Below are 20,192 nucleotides of genomic sequence, written 5' to 3' on the forward strand. Positions count from 1 at the left end.
CGAAAATTTCACTGAAGGCTCCCCAAAATTTCACTGAAGGCTCCCCAAAATTTCACTGAAGGCTCCCCAAAATTTCACTGAAGGCTCCCCAAAATTTCACTGAAGGCTCCCAAAAATTTCACTGAAGGCTCCCCAAAATTTCACTGAAGGCTCCCGAAAATTTCACTGAACGCTCCCGAAAATTTCACTGAAGGCTCCCATAAATTTCACTGAAGGCTCCCAAAAATTTCACTGAAGGCTCCCCAAAATTTCACTGAAGGCTCCCCTAAATTTCACTAAATGCTCCCCAGAATTTCACTGAAGGCTCCCGAAAATTTCACTGAAGGCTCCCCAAAATTTCACTGAAGGCTCCCGAAAATTTCACTGAAGGCTCCCCAAAATTTCACTGAAGCTCCCCAAAATTTCACTGAAGGCTCCCCAAAATGTCCCTGAACGCTCCCGAAATTTCACTGATGGCTCCCCAAAATTTCACTGAAGGCTCCCGAAAATTTCACTGAAGGCTCCCCAAATTTTCACTGAACGCTCCCGAAAATTTCACTGAACACTCCCGAAAATTTAACTGAAGGCTCCACAAAAATTCACTGAAGGCTCCCCAAAATTTCACTGAAGGCTCCCCAAACTTTCACTGAAGGCTCCCCAAAATTTCACTGAAGGCTCCCCAAAATTTCACAGAACGCTCCCCAAAATTTCACTGAAGGCTCCCCAAAATTTCACTGAAGGCTCCCCAAAATTTCACAGAAGGCTCCAGAAAATTTCACTGAAGGCTCCCCAAAATTTCACTGAAAGCTCCCCAAAATTTCACTGAAGGCTCCCGAAAATTTCACTGAAGGCTCACAAAAATTTCACTGAAGGCTCCCAAAAATGAAGGCTCCTGAAAATTTCACTGAAGGCTCCCCAAAAATTCACTGAAGGGTCCCCAAAATTTCACTGAAGGCTCCCCAAACTTTCACTGAACGCTCCCGAAAATTTCACTGAACGCTCCCGAAAATTTCACTGAACGCTCCCGAAAATTTCACTGAAGGCTCCCCAAAAATTCACTGAAGGCTCCCCAAAATTTCACTGAAGGCTCCCCAAACTTTCACTGAAGGCTCCCCAAAATTTCACTGAAGGCTCCCCAAAATTTCACTGAACGCTCACCAAAATTTCACTGAACGCTCCCCAAAATTTCACTGAAGGCTCCCCAAAATTTCACTGAAGGCTCCAGAAAATTTCACTGAAGGCTCCCCAAAATTTCACTGAAAGCTCCCCAAAATTTCACTGAAGGCTCCCGAAAATTTCACTGAAGGCTCAACAAAATTTCACTGAAGGCTCGCGAAAATGAAGGCTCCCGAAAATTTCACTGAAGGCTCCCGAAAATTTCACTGAACGCTCCCCAAAATTTCACTTAAGGCTCCACAAAATTTCACTGAAGGCTCCCGAAAATTTCACTGAAGGCTCCCCAAAATTTCACTGAAGGCTCCCCAAAATTTCACTGAAAGCTCCCGAAAATTTCACTGAAGGCTCCCAAAAATTTCACTGAACGCTCTCGAAAATTTCACTGAAGGCTCCCCAGAATTTCACTGAAGGCTCCCCAAAATTTCACTGAACGCTCCCCAAAATTTCACTGAACGCTCCCGAAAATTTCACTGAAGGCTCCCTAAAATTTCACTGAAGGCTCCCCAAATTTTCACTGAAGGCTCAACAAAATTTCACTGAAGGCTCCCCAAAATTTCACTGAAGATTCCCGAAAATTTCACTGAAGGCTCCCCAAAATTTCACTGAACGCTTACGAATATTTCACTGAAGGCTCCCCAAAATTTCACTGAAGGCTCCCCAAAATTTCACTGAACGCTCCCCAAAATTTCACTGAAGGCTCCCCAAAATTTCACTGAACGCTCCCAAAAATTTCACTGAACGCTCCCGAAAATTTCACTGAAGGCTCCCCAAAATTTCACTGAAGGCTCCCCAAAATTTCACTGAACGCTCCCGAAAATTTCACTGAAGTCTCCCCAAAATTTCACTGAACGCTCCCCAAAATTTCACTTAAGGCTCCACAAAATTTCACTGAACGCTCCCCAAAATTTCACTGAACGCTCCCCAAAATTTCACTGAACGCTCCCCAAAATTTCACTGAACGCTCCCGAAAATTTCACTGAACGCTCCCGAAAATTTCACTGAAGGTTCCAGAAAATTTCACTGAAGGCTCCCAAAATTTTCACTGAAGGCTCCCCAAATTTTCACTGAAGGCTCCCCAAAATTTCGCTGAAGGCTCCCCAAAATTTCACTGAAGGCTCCCCAAAATTTCACTGAACGCTCCCAAAAATTTCACTGAAGGCTCCCCAAAATTTCACTGAAGGCTCCCAAAAATTTCACTGAATGCTCCCCAAAATTTCACTGAACGCTCCCAGAATTTCACTGAAGGCTCCCCAAAATTTCACTGAACGCTCCCCAAAAATTTCACTGAAGGCTACCCAAAATTTCACTGAACGCTCCCCAAAATTTCACTGAACGCTCCCAAAAATTTCACTGAACGCTCCCGAAAATTTCACTGAACGCTCCCCAAAATCTCACTGAACGCTCCCCAAAATTCCACTGAACGCTCCCCAAAATTCCACTGAAGGCTCCCCAAAATTTCACTGAAGGCTCCCCAAAATTTCACTGAACGCTTTACAAAATTTCACTGAAGGCTCCCCAAAATTTCACAGAAGGCTCCCCAAAATTTCACTGAAGGCTCCCCAAAATTTCACTGAACGCTCCCAAAAATTTCACTGAAGGCTCCCCAAAATTTCACTGAAGGCTCCCCAAATTTTCACTCAAAGCTCCCCAAAATTTCACTGAAGGCTCCCCAAAATTTCACTGAAAGCTCCCGAAAATTTCACTGAAGGCTCCCGAAAATTTCACTGAAGGCTCCCGAAAATTTCACTGAAGGCTCCCAAAAATTTCACTGAGGCTCCCCAAAATTTCACTGAACGCTCCCCAAAATTTCACTGGAGGCTCCCCAAAATTTCACTGAAGGCTCCCGAAAATTTCACTGAAGGCTCCCCAAAATTTTACTGAAGGCTCCCCAAAATTTCACTGAAGGCTCCCCAAAATTTCACTGATGGCTCCCCAAAATTTCACTGAAGGCTCCCGAAAATTTCACTGAAGGCTCCCCAAAATTTCACTGAACGCTCCCGAAAATTTCACTGAACGCTCCCGAAAATTTCACGGAGCGCTCCCGAAAATTTCACTGAAGGCTCCCCAAAAATTCACTGAAGGCTCCCCAAAATTTCACTGAAGGCTCCCCAAACTTTCACTGAAGGCTCCCCAAAATTTCACTGAACGCTCCCCAAAATTTCACTGAAGGCTCCCCAAAATTTCACTGAAGGCTCCAGAAAATTTCACTGAAGGCTCCCCAAAATTTCACTGAAAGCTCCAGAAAATTTCACTGAAGGCTCCCGAAAATTCCACTGAAGGCTCACAAAAATTTCACTGAAGGCTCCCGAAAATGAAGGCTCCCGAAAATTTCACTGAAGGCTCCCAGAAATTTCACTGAAGGCTTCCGAAAATTTCACTGAAGGCTCCCCAAAATTTCACTGAAGGCTCCCCAAAATCTCACTGAAAGCTCCCGAAAATTTCACTGAAGGCTCCCAAAAATTTCGCTGAACGCTCTAGAAAATTTCACTAAACGCTCCCCAGAATTTCACTGAAGGCTCCCCAAAATTTCACTGAAGGCTCCCCAAAATTTCACTGAACGCTCCCGAAAATTTCACTGAACGCTCCCGAAAATTTCACTGAAGGCTCCAGAAAATTTCACTGAAGGCTCCCCAAATTTTCACTGAAGGCTCCGCAAAATTTCACTGAAGGCTCCCCAAAATTTCACTGAAGATTCCCGAAAATTTCACTGAAGGCTCCCCAAAATTTCACTGAACGCTTCCGAATATTTCACTGAAGGCTCCCCAAAATTTCACTGAAGGCTCCCAAAAATTTCACTGAACGCTCCCGAAAATTTCACTGAAGGCTCCCCAAAATTTCACTGAAGGCTCCCCAAAATTTCACTGAACGCTCCCGAAAATTTCACTGAAGGCTCCCCAAAATTTCACTGAACGCTACCCAAAATTTCACTTAAGGCTCCACAAAATTTCACTGAACGCTCCCCAAAATTTCACTGAACGCTCCCCAAAATTTCACTGAACGCTCCCCAAAGTTTCACTGAACGCTCCCGAAAATTTCACTGAACGCTCCCGAAAATTTCACTGAAGGTTCCAGAAAATTTCACCGAGGGCTCCCAAAATTCTCACTGAAGGCTCCCCAAATTTTCACTGAAGGCTCCCCAAAATTTCGCTGAAGGCTCCCCAAAATTTCACTGAAAGCTCCCAAAAATTTCACTGAAGGCTCCCGAAAATTTCACTGAAGGCTCACAAAAATTTCACTGAAGGCTCCCGAAAATGAAGGCTCCCGAAAATTTCACTGAAGGCTCCCAGAAATTTCACTGAAGGCTTCCGAAAATTTCACTGAAGGCTCCCCAAAATTTCACTGAAGCTTCCCAAAATTTCACTGAAAGCTCCCGAAAATTTCACTGAAGGCTCCCCAAAATTTCACTGAACGCTCTCGAAAATTTCACTGAACGCTCCCCAGAATTTCACTGAAGGCTCCCCAAAATTTCACTGAAGGCTCCACAAAATTTCACTGAACGCTCCCGAAAATTTCACTGAACGCTCCTCAAAATTTCACTGAACGCTCCCGAAAATTTCACTGAAGGCTCCAGAAAATTTCACTGAAGGCTCCCCAAATTTTCACTGAAGGCTCCGCAAAATTTCACTGAAGGCTCCCCAAAATTTCACTGAAGATTCCCAAAAATTTCACTGAAGGCTCCCCAAAATTTCACTGAACGCTTCCGAATATTTCACTGAAGGCTCCCCAAAATTTCACTGAAGGCTCCCCAAAATTTCACTGAAGGCTCCCCAAAATTTCACTGAACGCTCCCCAAAATTTCACTGAAGGCTCCCCAAAATTTCACTGAACGCTACCGAAAATTTCACTGAAGGCTCCCCAAAATTTCACTGAACGCTACCCAAAATTTCACTTAAGGCTCCACAAAATTTCACTGAACGCTCCCCAAAATTTTCACTGAACGCTCCCCAAAATTTCACTGAACGCTCCCCAAAATTTCACTGAACGCTCCCGAAAATTTCACTGAACGCTCCCGAAAATTTCACTGAAGGTTCCAGAAAATTTCACTGAAGGCTCCCAAAATTTTCACTGAAGGCTCCCCAAATTTTCGCTGAAGGCTCCCCAAAATTTTGCTGAAGGCTCCCCAAAATTTCACTAAACGCTCCCCAAAATTTCACTGAAGGCTCCCCAAAATTTCACTGAAGGCTCCCCAAAATTTCACTGAACGCTCCCAAAAATTTCACTGAACGCTCCCGAAAATTTCACTGAACACTCCCGAAAATTTCACTGAACGCTCCCGAAAATTTCACTGAACGCTCCCCAAAATTTCACTGAACGCTCCCGAAAATTCCACTGAACGCTCCCCAAAATTTCACTGAAGGCTCCCCAAAATGTCACTGAAGGCTCCCTAAAATTTCACTGAAGGCTCCCCAAAATTTCACAGAAGGCTCCCCAAAATTTCACTGAAGGCTTCCAAAAATTTCACTGAATGCTCCCAAAAATTTCACTGAAGGCTCCCCAAAATTTTACTGAAGGCTCCCCAAATTTTCAATGAAGGCTCCCCAAAATTTCACTAAAGGCTCCCCAAAATTTCACTGAACGCTCCCGAAAATTTCACTGAAGGCTCCCGAAAATTTCACTGAAGGCTCCCGAAAATTTCACTGAACGCTCCCGAAAATTTCACTGAACGCTCCCGAAAATTTCACTGAACGCTCCCCAAAATTTCACTGAAGGCTCCCAAAAATTTCACTAAAGGCTCCCCAAAATTTCACTGAAGGCTCCCCAAAATTTTACTGAAGGCTCCCCAAAATTTCACTGAAGGCTCCCCAAAATTTCACTGAAGGCTCCCCAAAATTTCACTGAAGGCTCCCCAAAATTTCACTGAACGCTCCCGAAAATTTCACTGAACGCTCCCCAAAATTTCACTGAAGGCTCCCGAAAATTTCACTTAAGGCTCCCCAAAATTTCCATGAAGGCTCCCCAAACTTTCAATGAAGGCTCCCCATAATTTCACTGAAGGTTCCCCAAAATTTCACTGAACGCTCCCCAAAATTTCACTGAACGCTCCCCAAAATTTCACTGAAGGCTCCCCAAAATTTCACTGAAGGCTCCAGAAAATTTCACTGAAGGCTCCCCAAAATTTCACTGGAAGCTCCCTAAAATTTCACTGAAGGCTCCCGAAAATTTCACTGAAGGCTCACAAAAATTTCACTGAAGGCTCCCGAAAATTTCACTGAAGGCTCCCCAAAATTTCACTGAACGCTCCCGAAAATTTCACTGAACGCTCCCGAAAATTTCACTGAAGGCTCCCCAAAACTTCACTGAACGCTCCCGAAAACTTCACTGAAGGCTCCGCAAAATTTCATGGAAGGCTCCCCAAAATTTCACTGAAGGCTCCCGAAAATTTCACTGAAGGCTCCCCAAAATTTCACTGAACGCTTCCGAATATTTCACTGAAGGCTCCCCAAAATTTCACTGAAGGCTCCCCAAAATTTCACTGAACGCTCCCCAAAATTTCACTGAAGGCTCCCCAAAATTTCACTGAAGGCTTCCAAAAATTTCACTGAATGCTCCCGAAAATTTCACTGAAGGCTCCCAAAAATTTCACTGAAGGCTCCCGAAAATTTTACTGAACGCTCCCAAAAATTTCACTGAACGCTCCCAAAAATTTCACTGAACGCTCCCGAAAATTTCACTGAAGGCTCCAGAAAATTTCACTGAAGGCTCCAGAAAATTTCACTGAAGGCTCCCCAAAATTTCAATGAACGCTCCCCAAAATTTCACTGAACGCTCCCGAAAATTTCACTGAACGCTCCCGAAAATTTCACTGAAGGCTCCCCAAATTTTCACTGAAGGCTCCCCAAATTTTCACTGAAGGCTCCCCAAATTTTCACTGAGGGCTCTCCAAAATTTCACTGAAGGCTCCCCAAAATTTCACTGAAGGCTCCCCAAAATTTCACTGGAGGCTCCCCAAAATTTCAATGAACGCTCCCCAAAATTTCACTGAAGGCTCCCGAAAATTTCACTGAAGGCTCCCGAAAATTTCACTGAAGGCTCCCAAAAATTTCACTGAAGGCTACCGAAAATTTCACTGAACGCTCCCCAAAATTTCACTGAACGCTCCCGAAAATTTCACTGAAGGCTCCCCAAAATTTCACTGAACGCTCCCCAAAATTTCACTGAACGCTCCCCAAAATTTCACTGAAGGCTCCCGAAAATTTTACTGAAGGCTCCCGAAAATTCCACTGAAGCTTCCCCAAAATTTCACTGAAGGCTCCCCAAAATTTCACTGAACGCTCTCGAAAATTTCACTGAACGCTCTCCAAAATTTCACTGAACGCTCCCCAAAATTTTACTGAACGCTCCCGAAAATTTCACTGAACGCTCCCCAAAATTTCACTTAAGGCTCCCGAAAATTTCACTGAAGGCTCCCCAAAATTTCACTGAAGGCTCCCGAAAATTTCACTGAAGGCTCCCCAAAACTTCACTGAAGGCTCCCCAAATTTTCACTGAAGGCTCCCCAAAATTTTCACTGAAGGCTCCCGAAAAATTTCACTGAAGGCTCCCCAAAATTTCACTGAAGGCTCCCCAAAATTTCACTGAAGGCTCCCCAAAATTTTCACTGAAGGCTCCCGAAAAATTTCACTGAAGGCTCCCGAAAAATTTCACTGAAGGCTCCCCAAAATTTTACTGAACGCTCCCGAAAATTTCACTGAACGCTCCCCAAAATTTTACTGAACGCTCCCGAAAATTTCACTGAACGCTCCCCAAAATTTCACTTAAGGCTCCCGAAAATTTCACTGAACGCTCCCGAAAATTTCACTGAACGTTCCCGAAAATTTCACTGAAGGCTCCCCAAAATTTCACTGAAGGCTCCCAAAAATTTCACTGAAGGCTCCCGAAAATTTCACTGGACGCTCCCCAAAATTTCACTGAAGGCTCCGCAAAATTTCACTGAACGCTCCGCAAAATTTCACTGAACGCTCCCGAAAATTTCACTGAAGGCTCCCCAAAATTTCACTGAAGATTCCCGAAAATTTCACTGAACGCTCCCCAAAATTTCACTGAACGCTCCCGAAAATTTCACTGAACGCTCCCCAAAATTTCACTGAATGCTCCTGAAAATTTCACTGAACGCTCCCGAAAATTTCACTGAACGCTCCCGAAAATTTCACTGAAGGTTCCCGAAAATTTCACTGAACGCTCCCCAAAATTTCACTGAACGCTCCCGAAAATTTCACTGAAGGCTCCCGAAAATTTCACTGAAGGCTCCCCAAAATTTCACTGAATGCTCCCGAAAATTTCACTGAAAGCTCCCCAAAATTTCACTGAAGGCTCCCCAAAATTTCACTGAACGCTGCCGAAAATTTCACTGAACGCTCCCCAAAATTTCACTGAACGCTTCCCAAAATTTCACTGAACGCTCCCCAAAATTTCATTGAAGGCTCCCAAAAATTCCACTTAAGGCTCCCCAAAATTTCACTGAACGCTCCCGAAAATTTCACTGAATGCTCCCGAAAACTTCACTGAACGCTCCCGAAAATTTCACTGAACGCTCCCGAAAACTTCACTGAACGCTCCCGAAAACTTCACTGAAGTCTCCCCAAAATTTCACTGAAGGTTCCAGAAAATTTCACTTAAGGCTCCCGAAAATTTCACTAAACGCTCCCGAAAATTTCACTGAAGGCTCCCGAAAATTTCACTGAAGGCTCCCCAAAATTTCACTGAATGCTCCCGAAAATTTCACTGAAGGCTCCCCAAAATTTCACTGAAGGCTCCCCAAAATTTCACTGAACGCTGCCGAAAATTTCACTGAACACTCCCCAAAATTTCACTGAACGCTCCCCAAAATTTCACTGAACGCTCCCCAAAATTTCATTGAAGGCTCCCCAAAATTCCACTTAAGGCTCCCCAAAATTTCACTGAACGCTCCCGAAAATTTCACTGAATGCTCCCGCAAACTTCACTGAACGCTCCCGAAAATTTCACTGAACGCTCCCGAAAACTTCACTGAACGCTCCCGAAAACTTCACTGAAGTCTCCCCAAAATTTCACTGAAGGTTCCAGAAAATTTCACTTAAGGCTCCCGAAAATTTCACTAAACGCTCCCGAAAATTTCACTGAACGCTCCCGAAAATTTCACTGAACGCTCCCCAAAATTTCACTGAAGGCTCCCCAAAATTTCACTGAAGGATCCAGAAAATTTCACCGAAGGCTCCCCAAAATTCACTGAACGCTCCCCAAAATTTCACTGAACGCTCCCGAAAATTTCACTGAACGCTCCCGAAAATTTCACTGAAGGCTCCCGAAAATTTCACTGAAGGCTCCAGAAAATTTCACTGAAGGCTCCCCAAATTTTCACTGAAGGCTCCCCAAAATTTCACTGAAGGCTCCCCAAATTTTCACTGAAGGCTCCCCAAAATTTCACTGAAGGCTTCCCAAAATTTCACAGAAGGCTCCCGAAAATTTCACTGAAGGCTCCCGAAAATTTCACTGAACGCTCCCCAAAATTTCACTGAAGGCTCCCCAAAATTTCACTGAACGCTCCCCAAAATTTCACTGAATGCTCCCGAAAATTTCACTGAACGCTCCCCAAAATTTCACTGAACGCTCCCCAAAATTTCACTGAACGCTCCCCAAAATTTCACTGAAGGCTCCCGAAAATTTTACTGAAGGTTCCCGAAAATTCCACTGAAGCTTCCCCAAAATTTCACTGAAGGCTCCCCAAAATTTCACTGAACGCTCCCCAAAATTTCACTGAACGCTCCCGAAAATTTTACTGAACGCTCCCGAAAATTTCACTGAACGCTCCCCAAAATTTCACTGAACGCTCCCGAAAATTTCACTGAACGTTCCCGAAAATTTCACTGAAGGCTCCCCAAAATTTCACTGAAGGCTCCCCAAAATTTCACTGAAGGCTCCCGAAAATTTCACTGAACGCTCCCGAAAACTTCACTGAACGCTCCCGAAAACTTCACTGAAGTCTCCCCAAAATTTCACTGAACGCTCACGAAAGTTTCACTGAACGCTCACGAAAATTTCACTGAACGCTCACGAAAATTTCACTGAACGCTCCCGAAAATTTCACTGAAGGCTCCCCAAAATTTCACTGAAGGCTCCCTAAAATTTCACTGAAGGCTCCCCAAAATTTTCACTGAAGGCTCCCAAAAAATTTCACTGAAGGCTCCCCAAAATTTCACTGAAGGCTCCCCAAAATTTTCACTGAATGCTCCCGAAAAATTTCACTGAAGGCTCCCGAAAAATTTCACTGAAGGCTCCCCAAAATTTCACTGAAGGCTCCCGAAAATTTCACAGAACGCTCCCGAAAATTTCACTGAACGCTCCCCAAAATTTCACTGAAGGCTCCCCAAAATTTCACTGAACACTCCCCAAAATTTCACTGAATGCTCCCAAAATTTCACTGAACGCTCCCGAAAATTTCACTGAAGGCTCCCCAAAATTTCACTGAAGGCTCCCAAAAATTTCAATGAAGGCTCCCCAAAACTTCACTGAAGGCTCCCCAAAATTTCACTGAAGGCTCCCCAAAATTTTCACTGAAGGCTCCCGAAAAATTTCACTGAAGGCTCCCCAAAATTTCACTGAAGGCTCCCCAAAATTTCACTGAAGGCTCCCCAAAATTTTCACTGAAGGCTCCCGAAAAATTTCACTGAAGGCTCCCCAAAATTTCACTGAAGACTCCAGAAAATTTCACTGAACGCTCCCGAAAATTTCACTGAACGATCCCCAAAATTTCACTGAAGGCTCCCCAAAATTTCACTGAAGGCTCCCGAAAATTTCACTGAACGCTCCCCAAAATTTCACTGAAGGCTCCCGAAAATTTCACTGAACGATCCCCAAAATTTCACTGAAGGCTCCCCAAAATTTCACTGAACGCTCCCCAAATTTCACTGAAGGGAACTTCAAATCATTCATTCATTATTCCTAATACTCCTCATCTTGTAGTTGACGATTACAGAAGGTCTCCGACTTACAAACATTCATGTGTGCGCGTGTATGTACAAAATCTATCTATCTACCAATGTGCGAATCTTTTTTATCAGAAAAAAAACTTTTAACAACATTTTCCAACTCTCCACAGCCACCTCTCTCTCTTTTTTTCTATCTTGTCTAAGCCCATATCTCTTCCTGTCAGTCTGTCTACCTCTCGGAAGATAAGAGAGAGACGAGATAACATAATTACTCTCGAAACGCAGCGCCACAAAACATTCGTTTTCTCGGTACTTGCGCCTGCAATGGTTTTCCGACATTCCAGTAAAACTTACAATCTCAGAAATATATCTATTATTATTATTATTATTATTATTATCATTATTATTATTACTTGCTAAGCTACAACCCTAATTGTAAAAGCAGGATCCTATAAGCCCAGGGGCTCCAACAGGAAACAATAGCCTGGTGAAGAAAGGAAAAAAGGAGTAACAACATTAAAATAAATATCTTCTATATAAACTATAAAAACTTGAACAAAACAAGAGGAAGAGAAATAAGGTAGAACAGTGTTCTCGAGTGTATCCTCAAGCAAAAGAGCTCTAACCCAAGACAGTGGAAGACCATGGTACAGAGGCTATAGCATTACCCAAGACTAGAGAACAATGGTTTGATTCTGGAGTGTCCTTCTCCTAGAAGAGCTGCTTACCATAGCTAAAGGGTTTCTTCTACCCTTACCAAGAGGAATGTGTACGACATAGTTGACCGGCTTGCTTCGCATTTTATATGAAATATCTCTGGGAATTCTGTCATGTCTAAGAATTTTTTTTTACATTTCATAGAAGGTACGTTCTATCTGAACAGAATTAATTTTTTTTCTACAGTATATCGTGTTCAGTGCCTCCCACATTGTGTCAGTGAATAGAACATGTTCTCCCTCCTTCACGAACATCATTTCTCCTCCATTCTTCTCCTCCACTTCTTACTGGTGGAGGATTAAAGGAGAGCCTTCCTCGAAAGGTGGGGAAGGGGAGAGGAGGAATGTCGGAATACATGGTGTCAAAAATGGCATTCTGAATATTTCATTGTTCATTTAGTTTACACCTCCGGTGATTTGTTTATGTCAAAGGATTCGAAAACTAACATGTTATTAATTTTTACCTTTTAGATTAATAAATACTGATCTCACCCAATCTTCATAAACTAACATATCAATAGTTACCTTTAAGATTAATAAATGCTGATCTCCCCAATTTTAAAAATCTAACATATTAATAGTTGTTTTTAAGGTTAATAAATGCTGATCTCCCGAAATCTTCATAAACTAACAAGTTAATACTTTTTAACCATTATATTAATAAATACTGATCTCACCCCAATCTTCACAAACTAACATATTAATAGTTACCTTTAATATTAATAAATGCTGATCTCCCCAATCTTCAAAAATTAAAATGTTAACAGTTTTTACACTTTAAATCAATAAATGCTGATCTCCCAATCTTCAAAAATTAAAATGTTAACAGTTTTTACCTTTAAATCAATAAATGCTGATCTCCCAATCTTCAAAAATTAAAATGTTAACAGTTTTTACCCTTTAAATTAATAAATGCCGATCTCCCCAATCTTCAAAAATTAAAATGTTAACAGTTTTCACCCTTTAAATTAATAAATGCGTATCTCCCCAATCTTCAAAAATTAACATGTTAACAGTTTTTACCCTTTAAATTAATAAATGCTGATCTCCCCAATCTTCAAAAATTAAAATGTTAACTTACCATTTAAATTAATAAATGCCGATCTCCCCAATCTTCAAAAATTAAAATGTTAACAGTTTTCACCCTTTAAATTAATAAATGCTGATCTCCCCAATCTTCAAAAATTAAAATGTTAACAGTTTTTACCTTTTAAATTAATAAATGCCGATCTCCCCAATCTTCAAAAATTAAAATGTTAACAGTTTTTACCTTTTAAATCAATAAATGCCGATCTCCCCAATCTTCAAAAATTAAAATGTTAACAGTTTTCACCCTTTAAATTAATAACTGCTGATCTCCCCAATCTTCAAAAATTAAAATGTTAACAGTTTTTACCTTTTAAATTAATAAATGCCGATCTCCCTAATCTTCAGAAATAAAATGTTGACAGTTTTTACCATTTAAATTAATAAATGCCGATCTCCCCAATCTTCAAAAATTAAAATGTTAACAGTTTTCACCCTTTAAATTGATAAATGCCGATCTTCCAAATCTTCAAAAATTCAAATGTTAACAGATTTCACCCTTTAAATTAGTAAATGCCGATCTCCCCAATCTTCAAAAATTAAAACGTTAACAGATTTCACCCTTTAAATTAGTAAATGCTGATCTCCCCAATCTTCAAAAATTAAAACGTTAACAGATTTCACCCTTTAAATTAGTAAATGCTGATCTCCCCAATCTTCAAAAATTAAAATGTTAACAGTTTTCACCCTTTAAATTAAAAAATGCCGATCTCCCCAATCTTCAAAAATTAAAACGTTAACAGATTTCACCCTTTAAATTAGTAAATGCTGATCTCCCCAATCTTCAAAAATTAAAACGTTAACAGATTTCACCCTTTAAATTAGTAAATGCTGATCTCCCCAATCTTCAAAAATTAAAATGTTAACAGTTTTCACCCTTTAAATTAAAAAATGCCGATCTCCCCAATCTTCAAAAATTAAAACGTTAACAGATTTCACCCTTTAAATTAAAAAATGCCGATCTCCCCAATCTTCAAAAATTAAAACGTTAACAGATTTCACCCTTTAAATTAGTAAATGCTGATCTCCCCAATCTTCAAAAATTAAAACGTTAACAAATTTCACCCTTTAAATTAATAAATGCTGATCTCCCCAATCTTCAAAAATTAAAACGTTAACAGATTTCACCCTTTAAATTAGTAAATGCCGATCTCCCCAATCTTCAAAATTTAAAATGTTAACAAATTTCACCCTTTAAATTAATGAATGCCGATCTCCCCAATCTTCAAAAATTTAAATGTTAACAGTTTTTACCCTTTAAATTAATAAATGCTGATCTCCCCAATCTTCAAAAATTAACATGTTAACAGTTTCTACCCTTTAAATTAATAAAAGTTAAGATAATTTCTACAATCACAAACGTTAAGCCTCACCATCGTCATATCTGCATAAAGATAAGACTCATATCACGAAAAAAAAAAAAAGATATTCAGACGCTATCAGGCAGCGAAAGAATAGGAATTTAGGACACATCCAGAAAGAAATGCCTTCGCATTTCTTGCTCATAAACATCCGATGTAGCCCGAGACCTCATCCCCACCCCTACCCCTCCCAACCTTTTTTTTGCCACTGGGATCAAAAAGGAATTTCGAGACCCCGCCCCACCCCCCGAGGGACAATTCCCCAACATCTTCTGAGCAGACAGGAGCTTCCAGGTTTCATTTCTTATCAGATTTGTCGCTGATTCCGTTATTTATTCTTTAGTCGTCTGTTTCTCTTATTCTTTATCCCCCTTTCTCTTTCTCGGATTCATGGTCAAACATAAGGATGAGGATTAAGAAAGAATTATTACCTCCGCCAACGAAGTTGAAAGGAGGTTATGTTTTCACCCTTGTTTGTGTGCTTGTTTGTGAACAGCTTCCTGACCATAATCTTAATCGTAGAGTAATGAAACTTGCAGGGATTAACTCTTATGTAAAAAGCTGTAAATTATTAAGTTTTGGAAGATCAAGGTCACGGTCAAGCAAAATGTCCTATTCACGTAATCAGCCATAAGTTTGGACATCGTTATCACAAAGACTTCAAACTTGTTCATATTTGATTGTATGAAAATCCCCGCCAATTAATACATGTTAGGGTCAAAGGTCAAGGTCGTGGGAGCACACTTTTAAAAGGGTCTGCATTCTAACTGTATGAAGAATTTCTTCCTTCCAAGTGTCTCTTCTTTTTAAAGTATAATGAACACAAAAACTGGAATTGGTATATTTATGGAAACTGGAATTATTCTATTTGTGGAAACTGGAATTATTCTATTTATGGAAACTGGAATTGGTATATTTATGGTAACTGGAATTGGTATATAAGGGGAAACTGGAATTGATATATTTATGGAGACTGGAATTAGTATATTTATGGAAACTTGAATTGGTATAATAATACCTATAGAAAACGAACACTTGAATTGTCAAAACTAACGAGAGAGAGAGAGAGAGAGAGAGAGAGAGAGAGAGAGAGAGAGAGAGAGAGAGAGAGAGAGAGAGAGAGCCACTTACAAGACATGGATGCTGATGATCTCTGCAAATGAATCAGAAGAGACGAAGTATACCTATCAGAAGAAGATCCCATGATTATTTATATAGGTGAAGTGTGGATGTTGCATTAATCTATTAAAGATATATGACAAATTAACTGTCAACATTTATTTTTATTTATAAGAATATCAATCGTGATGGTTTTACGGAATTTGGTGCTGGGCATAGAGTTGAAGATGATACTTTGGAGAGATGGAAATGTATGAATACATGAGTATAATGTCTCAGGGATTCATGAGAATATGATTAAAGTTTTGCTATACAAAAGTTTGTTTCAAAGGAAGCGTTTCTTCTGTAACGATATTAAATTAGTTTAAATCATTGCCAATAAATCACATGAAAGGTTTACTTTTATTAAAAAAAATTTTTTTGATAGAAAGGTTAACATAAATGGGAGGTTCTTGGATGTCAAGAAAGGTTAATCAATTTTTTTTTTCAAAGTATTAGAAACGTTTTTTAAATAAGTTACAAATACCCTATGATCAATAGAAATAGAAATAAATGTCAAGTCTGGTCTAAACAGTCAAATGTTTATCCTTATTTCTATCGGTCATAGGTTTGAGTCCTTAAGAGCAGAAATATTCATCATTAAAGACAGAGCGATTTCGATATTAAGAAGTATTTGTACTCATTTGAAAAATTGATATATATATATATATATATATATATATATATATATATATATATATATATATATATATATATATATATATATATATATATATATATATATATATATATATGTATATATATATATATATATATATATATATATATATATATCACTAACAATTGTGTTTTAATCAATTTAAATATCAAACACTGTCCACTATGGCATTTAATATCTAATTCTACCTTTAGGAATGTATACTCACTGGAAATTCATTTATGATACATGTTTCTAACTGTGCAAGGATTCGAACCTATGCTCTAAGCCGAAACAATGCCTGCAAGGACGACTTTACCAATCGAGCTATCAAGAGAAATATAAGCTCATTTTAAGTCCACTGTACATATATCTGTCAAATTTAGGAATCTGTTCTTAAACATGAAATCAACTCGTCACACTCCCCACCGCGAGGGCCTTTTCAAACTTTAGCCTAACCCACCCCACCCGAAAAAACGCCCCTACGCCCCTGGAGGGGGCGACGAGAAAGGTAATATAAGCCTTGCACTCATACAATGAAAACATTTAATTTGGTACTTGCTAGAGCGACCGCCTCTCCTGTAGCCCGGTAACCTAATTTGTCTCTGACGCCGTTCGCATATCAAGTTAACACTCCAGCCTATTCCCTGTTTGTGAAAAAACATTCTCCACCCCATATTAACATTACGGTTCCTGGATGAGGGTTAATTCGCCTCTTCTCCAGTCTCCACGTTCAATGTCATCTACCACCTGTCACATAATAGGTTCTATCCCCATCACTTCATCACCCCCCAACACTCTTTTCTTCTTTATTCGTCCCTTCAGTTCCAGTGGCTCTCTCTCTCTCTCTCTCTCTCTCTCTCTCTCTCTCTCTCTCTCTCTCTCTCTCTCTCTCTCTCTTATTCATCCCTCCAGTTCCAATGACCCTCTCTCTCTCTCTCTCTCTCTCTCTCTCTCTCTCTCTCTCTCTCTCTCTCTCTCTTCATTCATCCCACTAGTTCCAGTGACCTCTCTCTCTCTCTCTCTCTCTTCTTTATTCATCCCTCCAGTTCCAATGACATCTCTCTCTCTCTCTCTCTCTCTCTCTCTCTCTCTCTCTCTCTCTCTCTTCCTTATTCATCCCTCCAGTTCCAATGACCTCTCTCTCTCTCTCTCTCTCTCTCTCTCTCTCTCTCTCTCTCTCTCTCTCTCTCTCTCTCTCGAGGGGGTGGGTTGATTAAAGGAGAACCCTTCTCCAAGGAAACAGAATACCTGACGCTGAAAATAGTTAGCAAATAGTTTTCCAGCTCTTAGTAAATGCTCTGCTCATCTTCGAGTCCCGATTCATTCATGGGCGTATTTCAAAATAATTCATAGGCGTAGCCTTATATTCAATTAGATAATTAAAAATCGGGAATACTTATTCTTGTTATTATAAACTGATTCTTATATCCATAGGTGTCAGGCAATATTAGTTTGATGACATACATACATACATACATACATACATACATACATACATACATAGCACACACTAAAGTATATTTTGAGCATCGAGGTATGAAATTTATAAACACGAACATAAAAAAAAAAAATACAAGTATATCATAAACACATTCGGCCAAATAAATAAATATAAATCAATTGTAAAGTTAAATTTATAAATTCAAGTTTGCATTATTTATATAATCAAACCATTGCTTCTTTTTTTCAAGTAATCTGTCTCTTTTTACAGTTCAATTGCTCTAAAACAAAATGCTTTCGAAGTCATTTGCTTTCGAGCAATCTGTCGTTCAAGGAATAATTTTTCGAGCAATTTAACGGACACCTTATTAACATATATATCAGGTTAAGTTTGTTTATTTGTTATTATTAAAGGATATTATCATTGTTAATGATAAACAAAAATGTTCCATAAAAGGTTATTATTTTCACAAAATATTTTAGTGGATAGGGAATCACTCATTAAATAAATATAATTTACCATCCTCTTAATCATTCAATTAAATAAGATAAATGGAAAAATCTATACTACAGTGTTACAAAAAAAAATATATAAGTTTAAAACCACATGAACACACCCAAATCATCACAATGGGTAAAATAACGATTGAATGAAATTTGATGTACACGAGTTTCTAATACAAAAGAATGCATTATCCTGTATATTTATCAAATCTCTCTCTCTCTCTCTCTCTCTCTCTCTCTCTCTCTCTCTCTCTCTCTCTCTCTCTCTCATAAAAGCCCCCGAAACCTTATTACTTTCGGGAAGGGTTTCCGACAAAAGTGAAATTACCCGAACATTCGGCAAGTGCTTCGGCAACAGTACTAGCTTCGTAAATACGTGGAGGTACAAGTTTTTGTATTCCACTAAGGTAATTTGTCGTGGGGTACGTAATCTAATTTGTGATCCACGTCGTTCACGCGTAAGCTTAACCCTTTAACCCCCGGGAGTTATTAGTTGTTTACAAGAGCGTCCTCGTCCTCGTAAAAAGATAAATTGGCAACTTGTCTAAACACAGCTGTTCCCTATGACGGACTCCATTTCCTCTGCCTCTCTGCTTGTGTCAGAGAGTGGGGCTCTTTTCTCTCTCTTCTCTCAATATTCTCTCCCTCTTTTCTCAACATCATCTCCCTCTTCTCTCAACATTCTCTCCCTCTTCTCTCAACATTCTCTCTTCTTCTCTCAATATCCTCTCCCTCTTCTCTCAATATTCTCTCTACATTCTCTCCCTCTTCTCTCAACATTCTCTCCCTGTTCTCTCAATATTTTCTATGTTACATTTATCCTTCAGAAACAGTGAGGCATTTGTTGACTGAATGCCCCACTTATAGCAGAGAAAGAACTAGATATCTGTTTGAGGCTCGGGGTGAAGATGGCAGGTTTATCCTTGCCAAGATCCTTGGACATGATGTGTCGTAAAATGCTATTGGCATTTTTAGATTTATATCAGAAGCAGGTCTTCTTAATGCTATTTAGGTTTTATAACATATTTACTTTTCTGGTTTTAATTGAACATTCTTTTAATCTTTATTTATAACAAACGATATCGGCGTCAATGACCTTCGATGTCAGGATGCCAGGGAACTTCAAATCAATCATTCATTATTCCTAATACTCCTCATCTTGTAGTTGACGATTACAGAAGGTCACCGACTTACAAACATTCATGTGTGCGCGTGTATGTACAAAATCTATCTATCTACCAATGTGCGAATCTTTTTTATCAGAAAAAAAAACTTTCAACAACATTTTCCAACTCTCCACAGCCACCTCTCTCTCTTTTTTTCTATCTTGTCTAAGCCCATATCTCTTCCTGTCAGTCTGTCTACCTCTCGGAAGATAAGAGAGAGACGAGATAACATAATTACTCTCGAAACGCAGCGCCACTAAACTTTCGTTTTCTCGGTACTTGCGCCTGCAATGGTTTTCCGACATTCCAGTAAAACTTACAATCTCAGAAACATATCTATTATTATTATTATTATTATTATTATTATTACTTGCTAAGCTACAACCCTAATTATAAAAGCAGGATCCTATAAGCCCAGGGACTCCAACAGGAAAAAATAGCCTGGTGAGGAAAGGAAAAAAGGAGAGTAACAACATCAAAATAAATATCTTCTATATAAACTATAAAAACTTGAACAAAACAAGAGGAAGAGAAATAAGATAGAACCGTGTGCTCGAGTGTACCCTCAAGCAAGAGAATTCTAACCCAAGTCAGTGGAAGACCATGGTACAGAGGCTATGGCACTACCAAATACCAGAGAACAATGGTTTGATTTTGGAGTATCATTCTCCTAGAAGAGCTGCTTACCATAACTAAAGAGTCTCTTCTACCATTCCCAAAAGGAATGTGTACGACATAGTTGACCGGCTTGCTTCGCATTTTATATGAAATATCTCTGAGAATACTGTCATGTCTAAGATATTTTTTAAATTTCATAGAAGGTACGTTCTATCGGAACAGAATTAATTTTTTCTCTACAGTATATCGTGTTCAGTGCCTCCCACATTGTGTCAGTGAATAGAACATGTTCTCCCTCCTTCACGAACATCATTTCTCCTCCATTCTTCTCCTCCACTTCTTACTGGTGGAGGATTAAAGGAGAGCCTTCCTCGAAAGGTGGGGAAGGGGAGAAGAGGAATGTCAGAATACATGGTGTCAAA

The sequence above is a fragment of the Palaemon carinicauda genome, chromosome 32 (genome assembly GCF_036898095.1).
Source record: "Palaemon carinicauda isolate YSFRI2023 chromosome 32, ASM3689809v2, whole genome shotgun sequence".
Classification (NCBI taxonomy): Eukaryota; Metazoa; Arthropoda; class Malacostraca; order Decapoda; family Palaemonidae; genus Palaemon; species Palaemon carinicauda.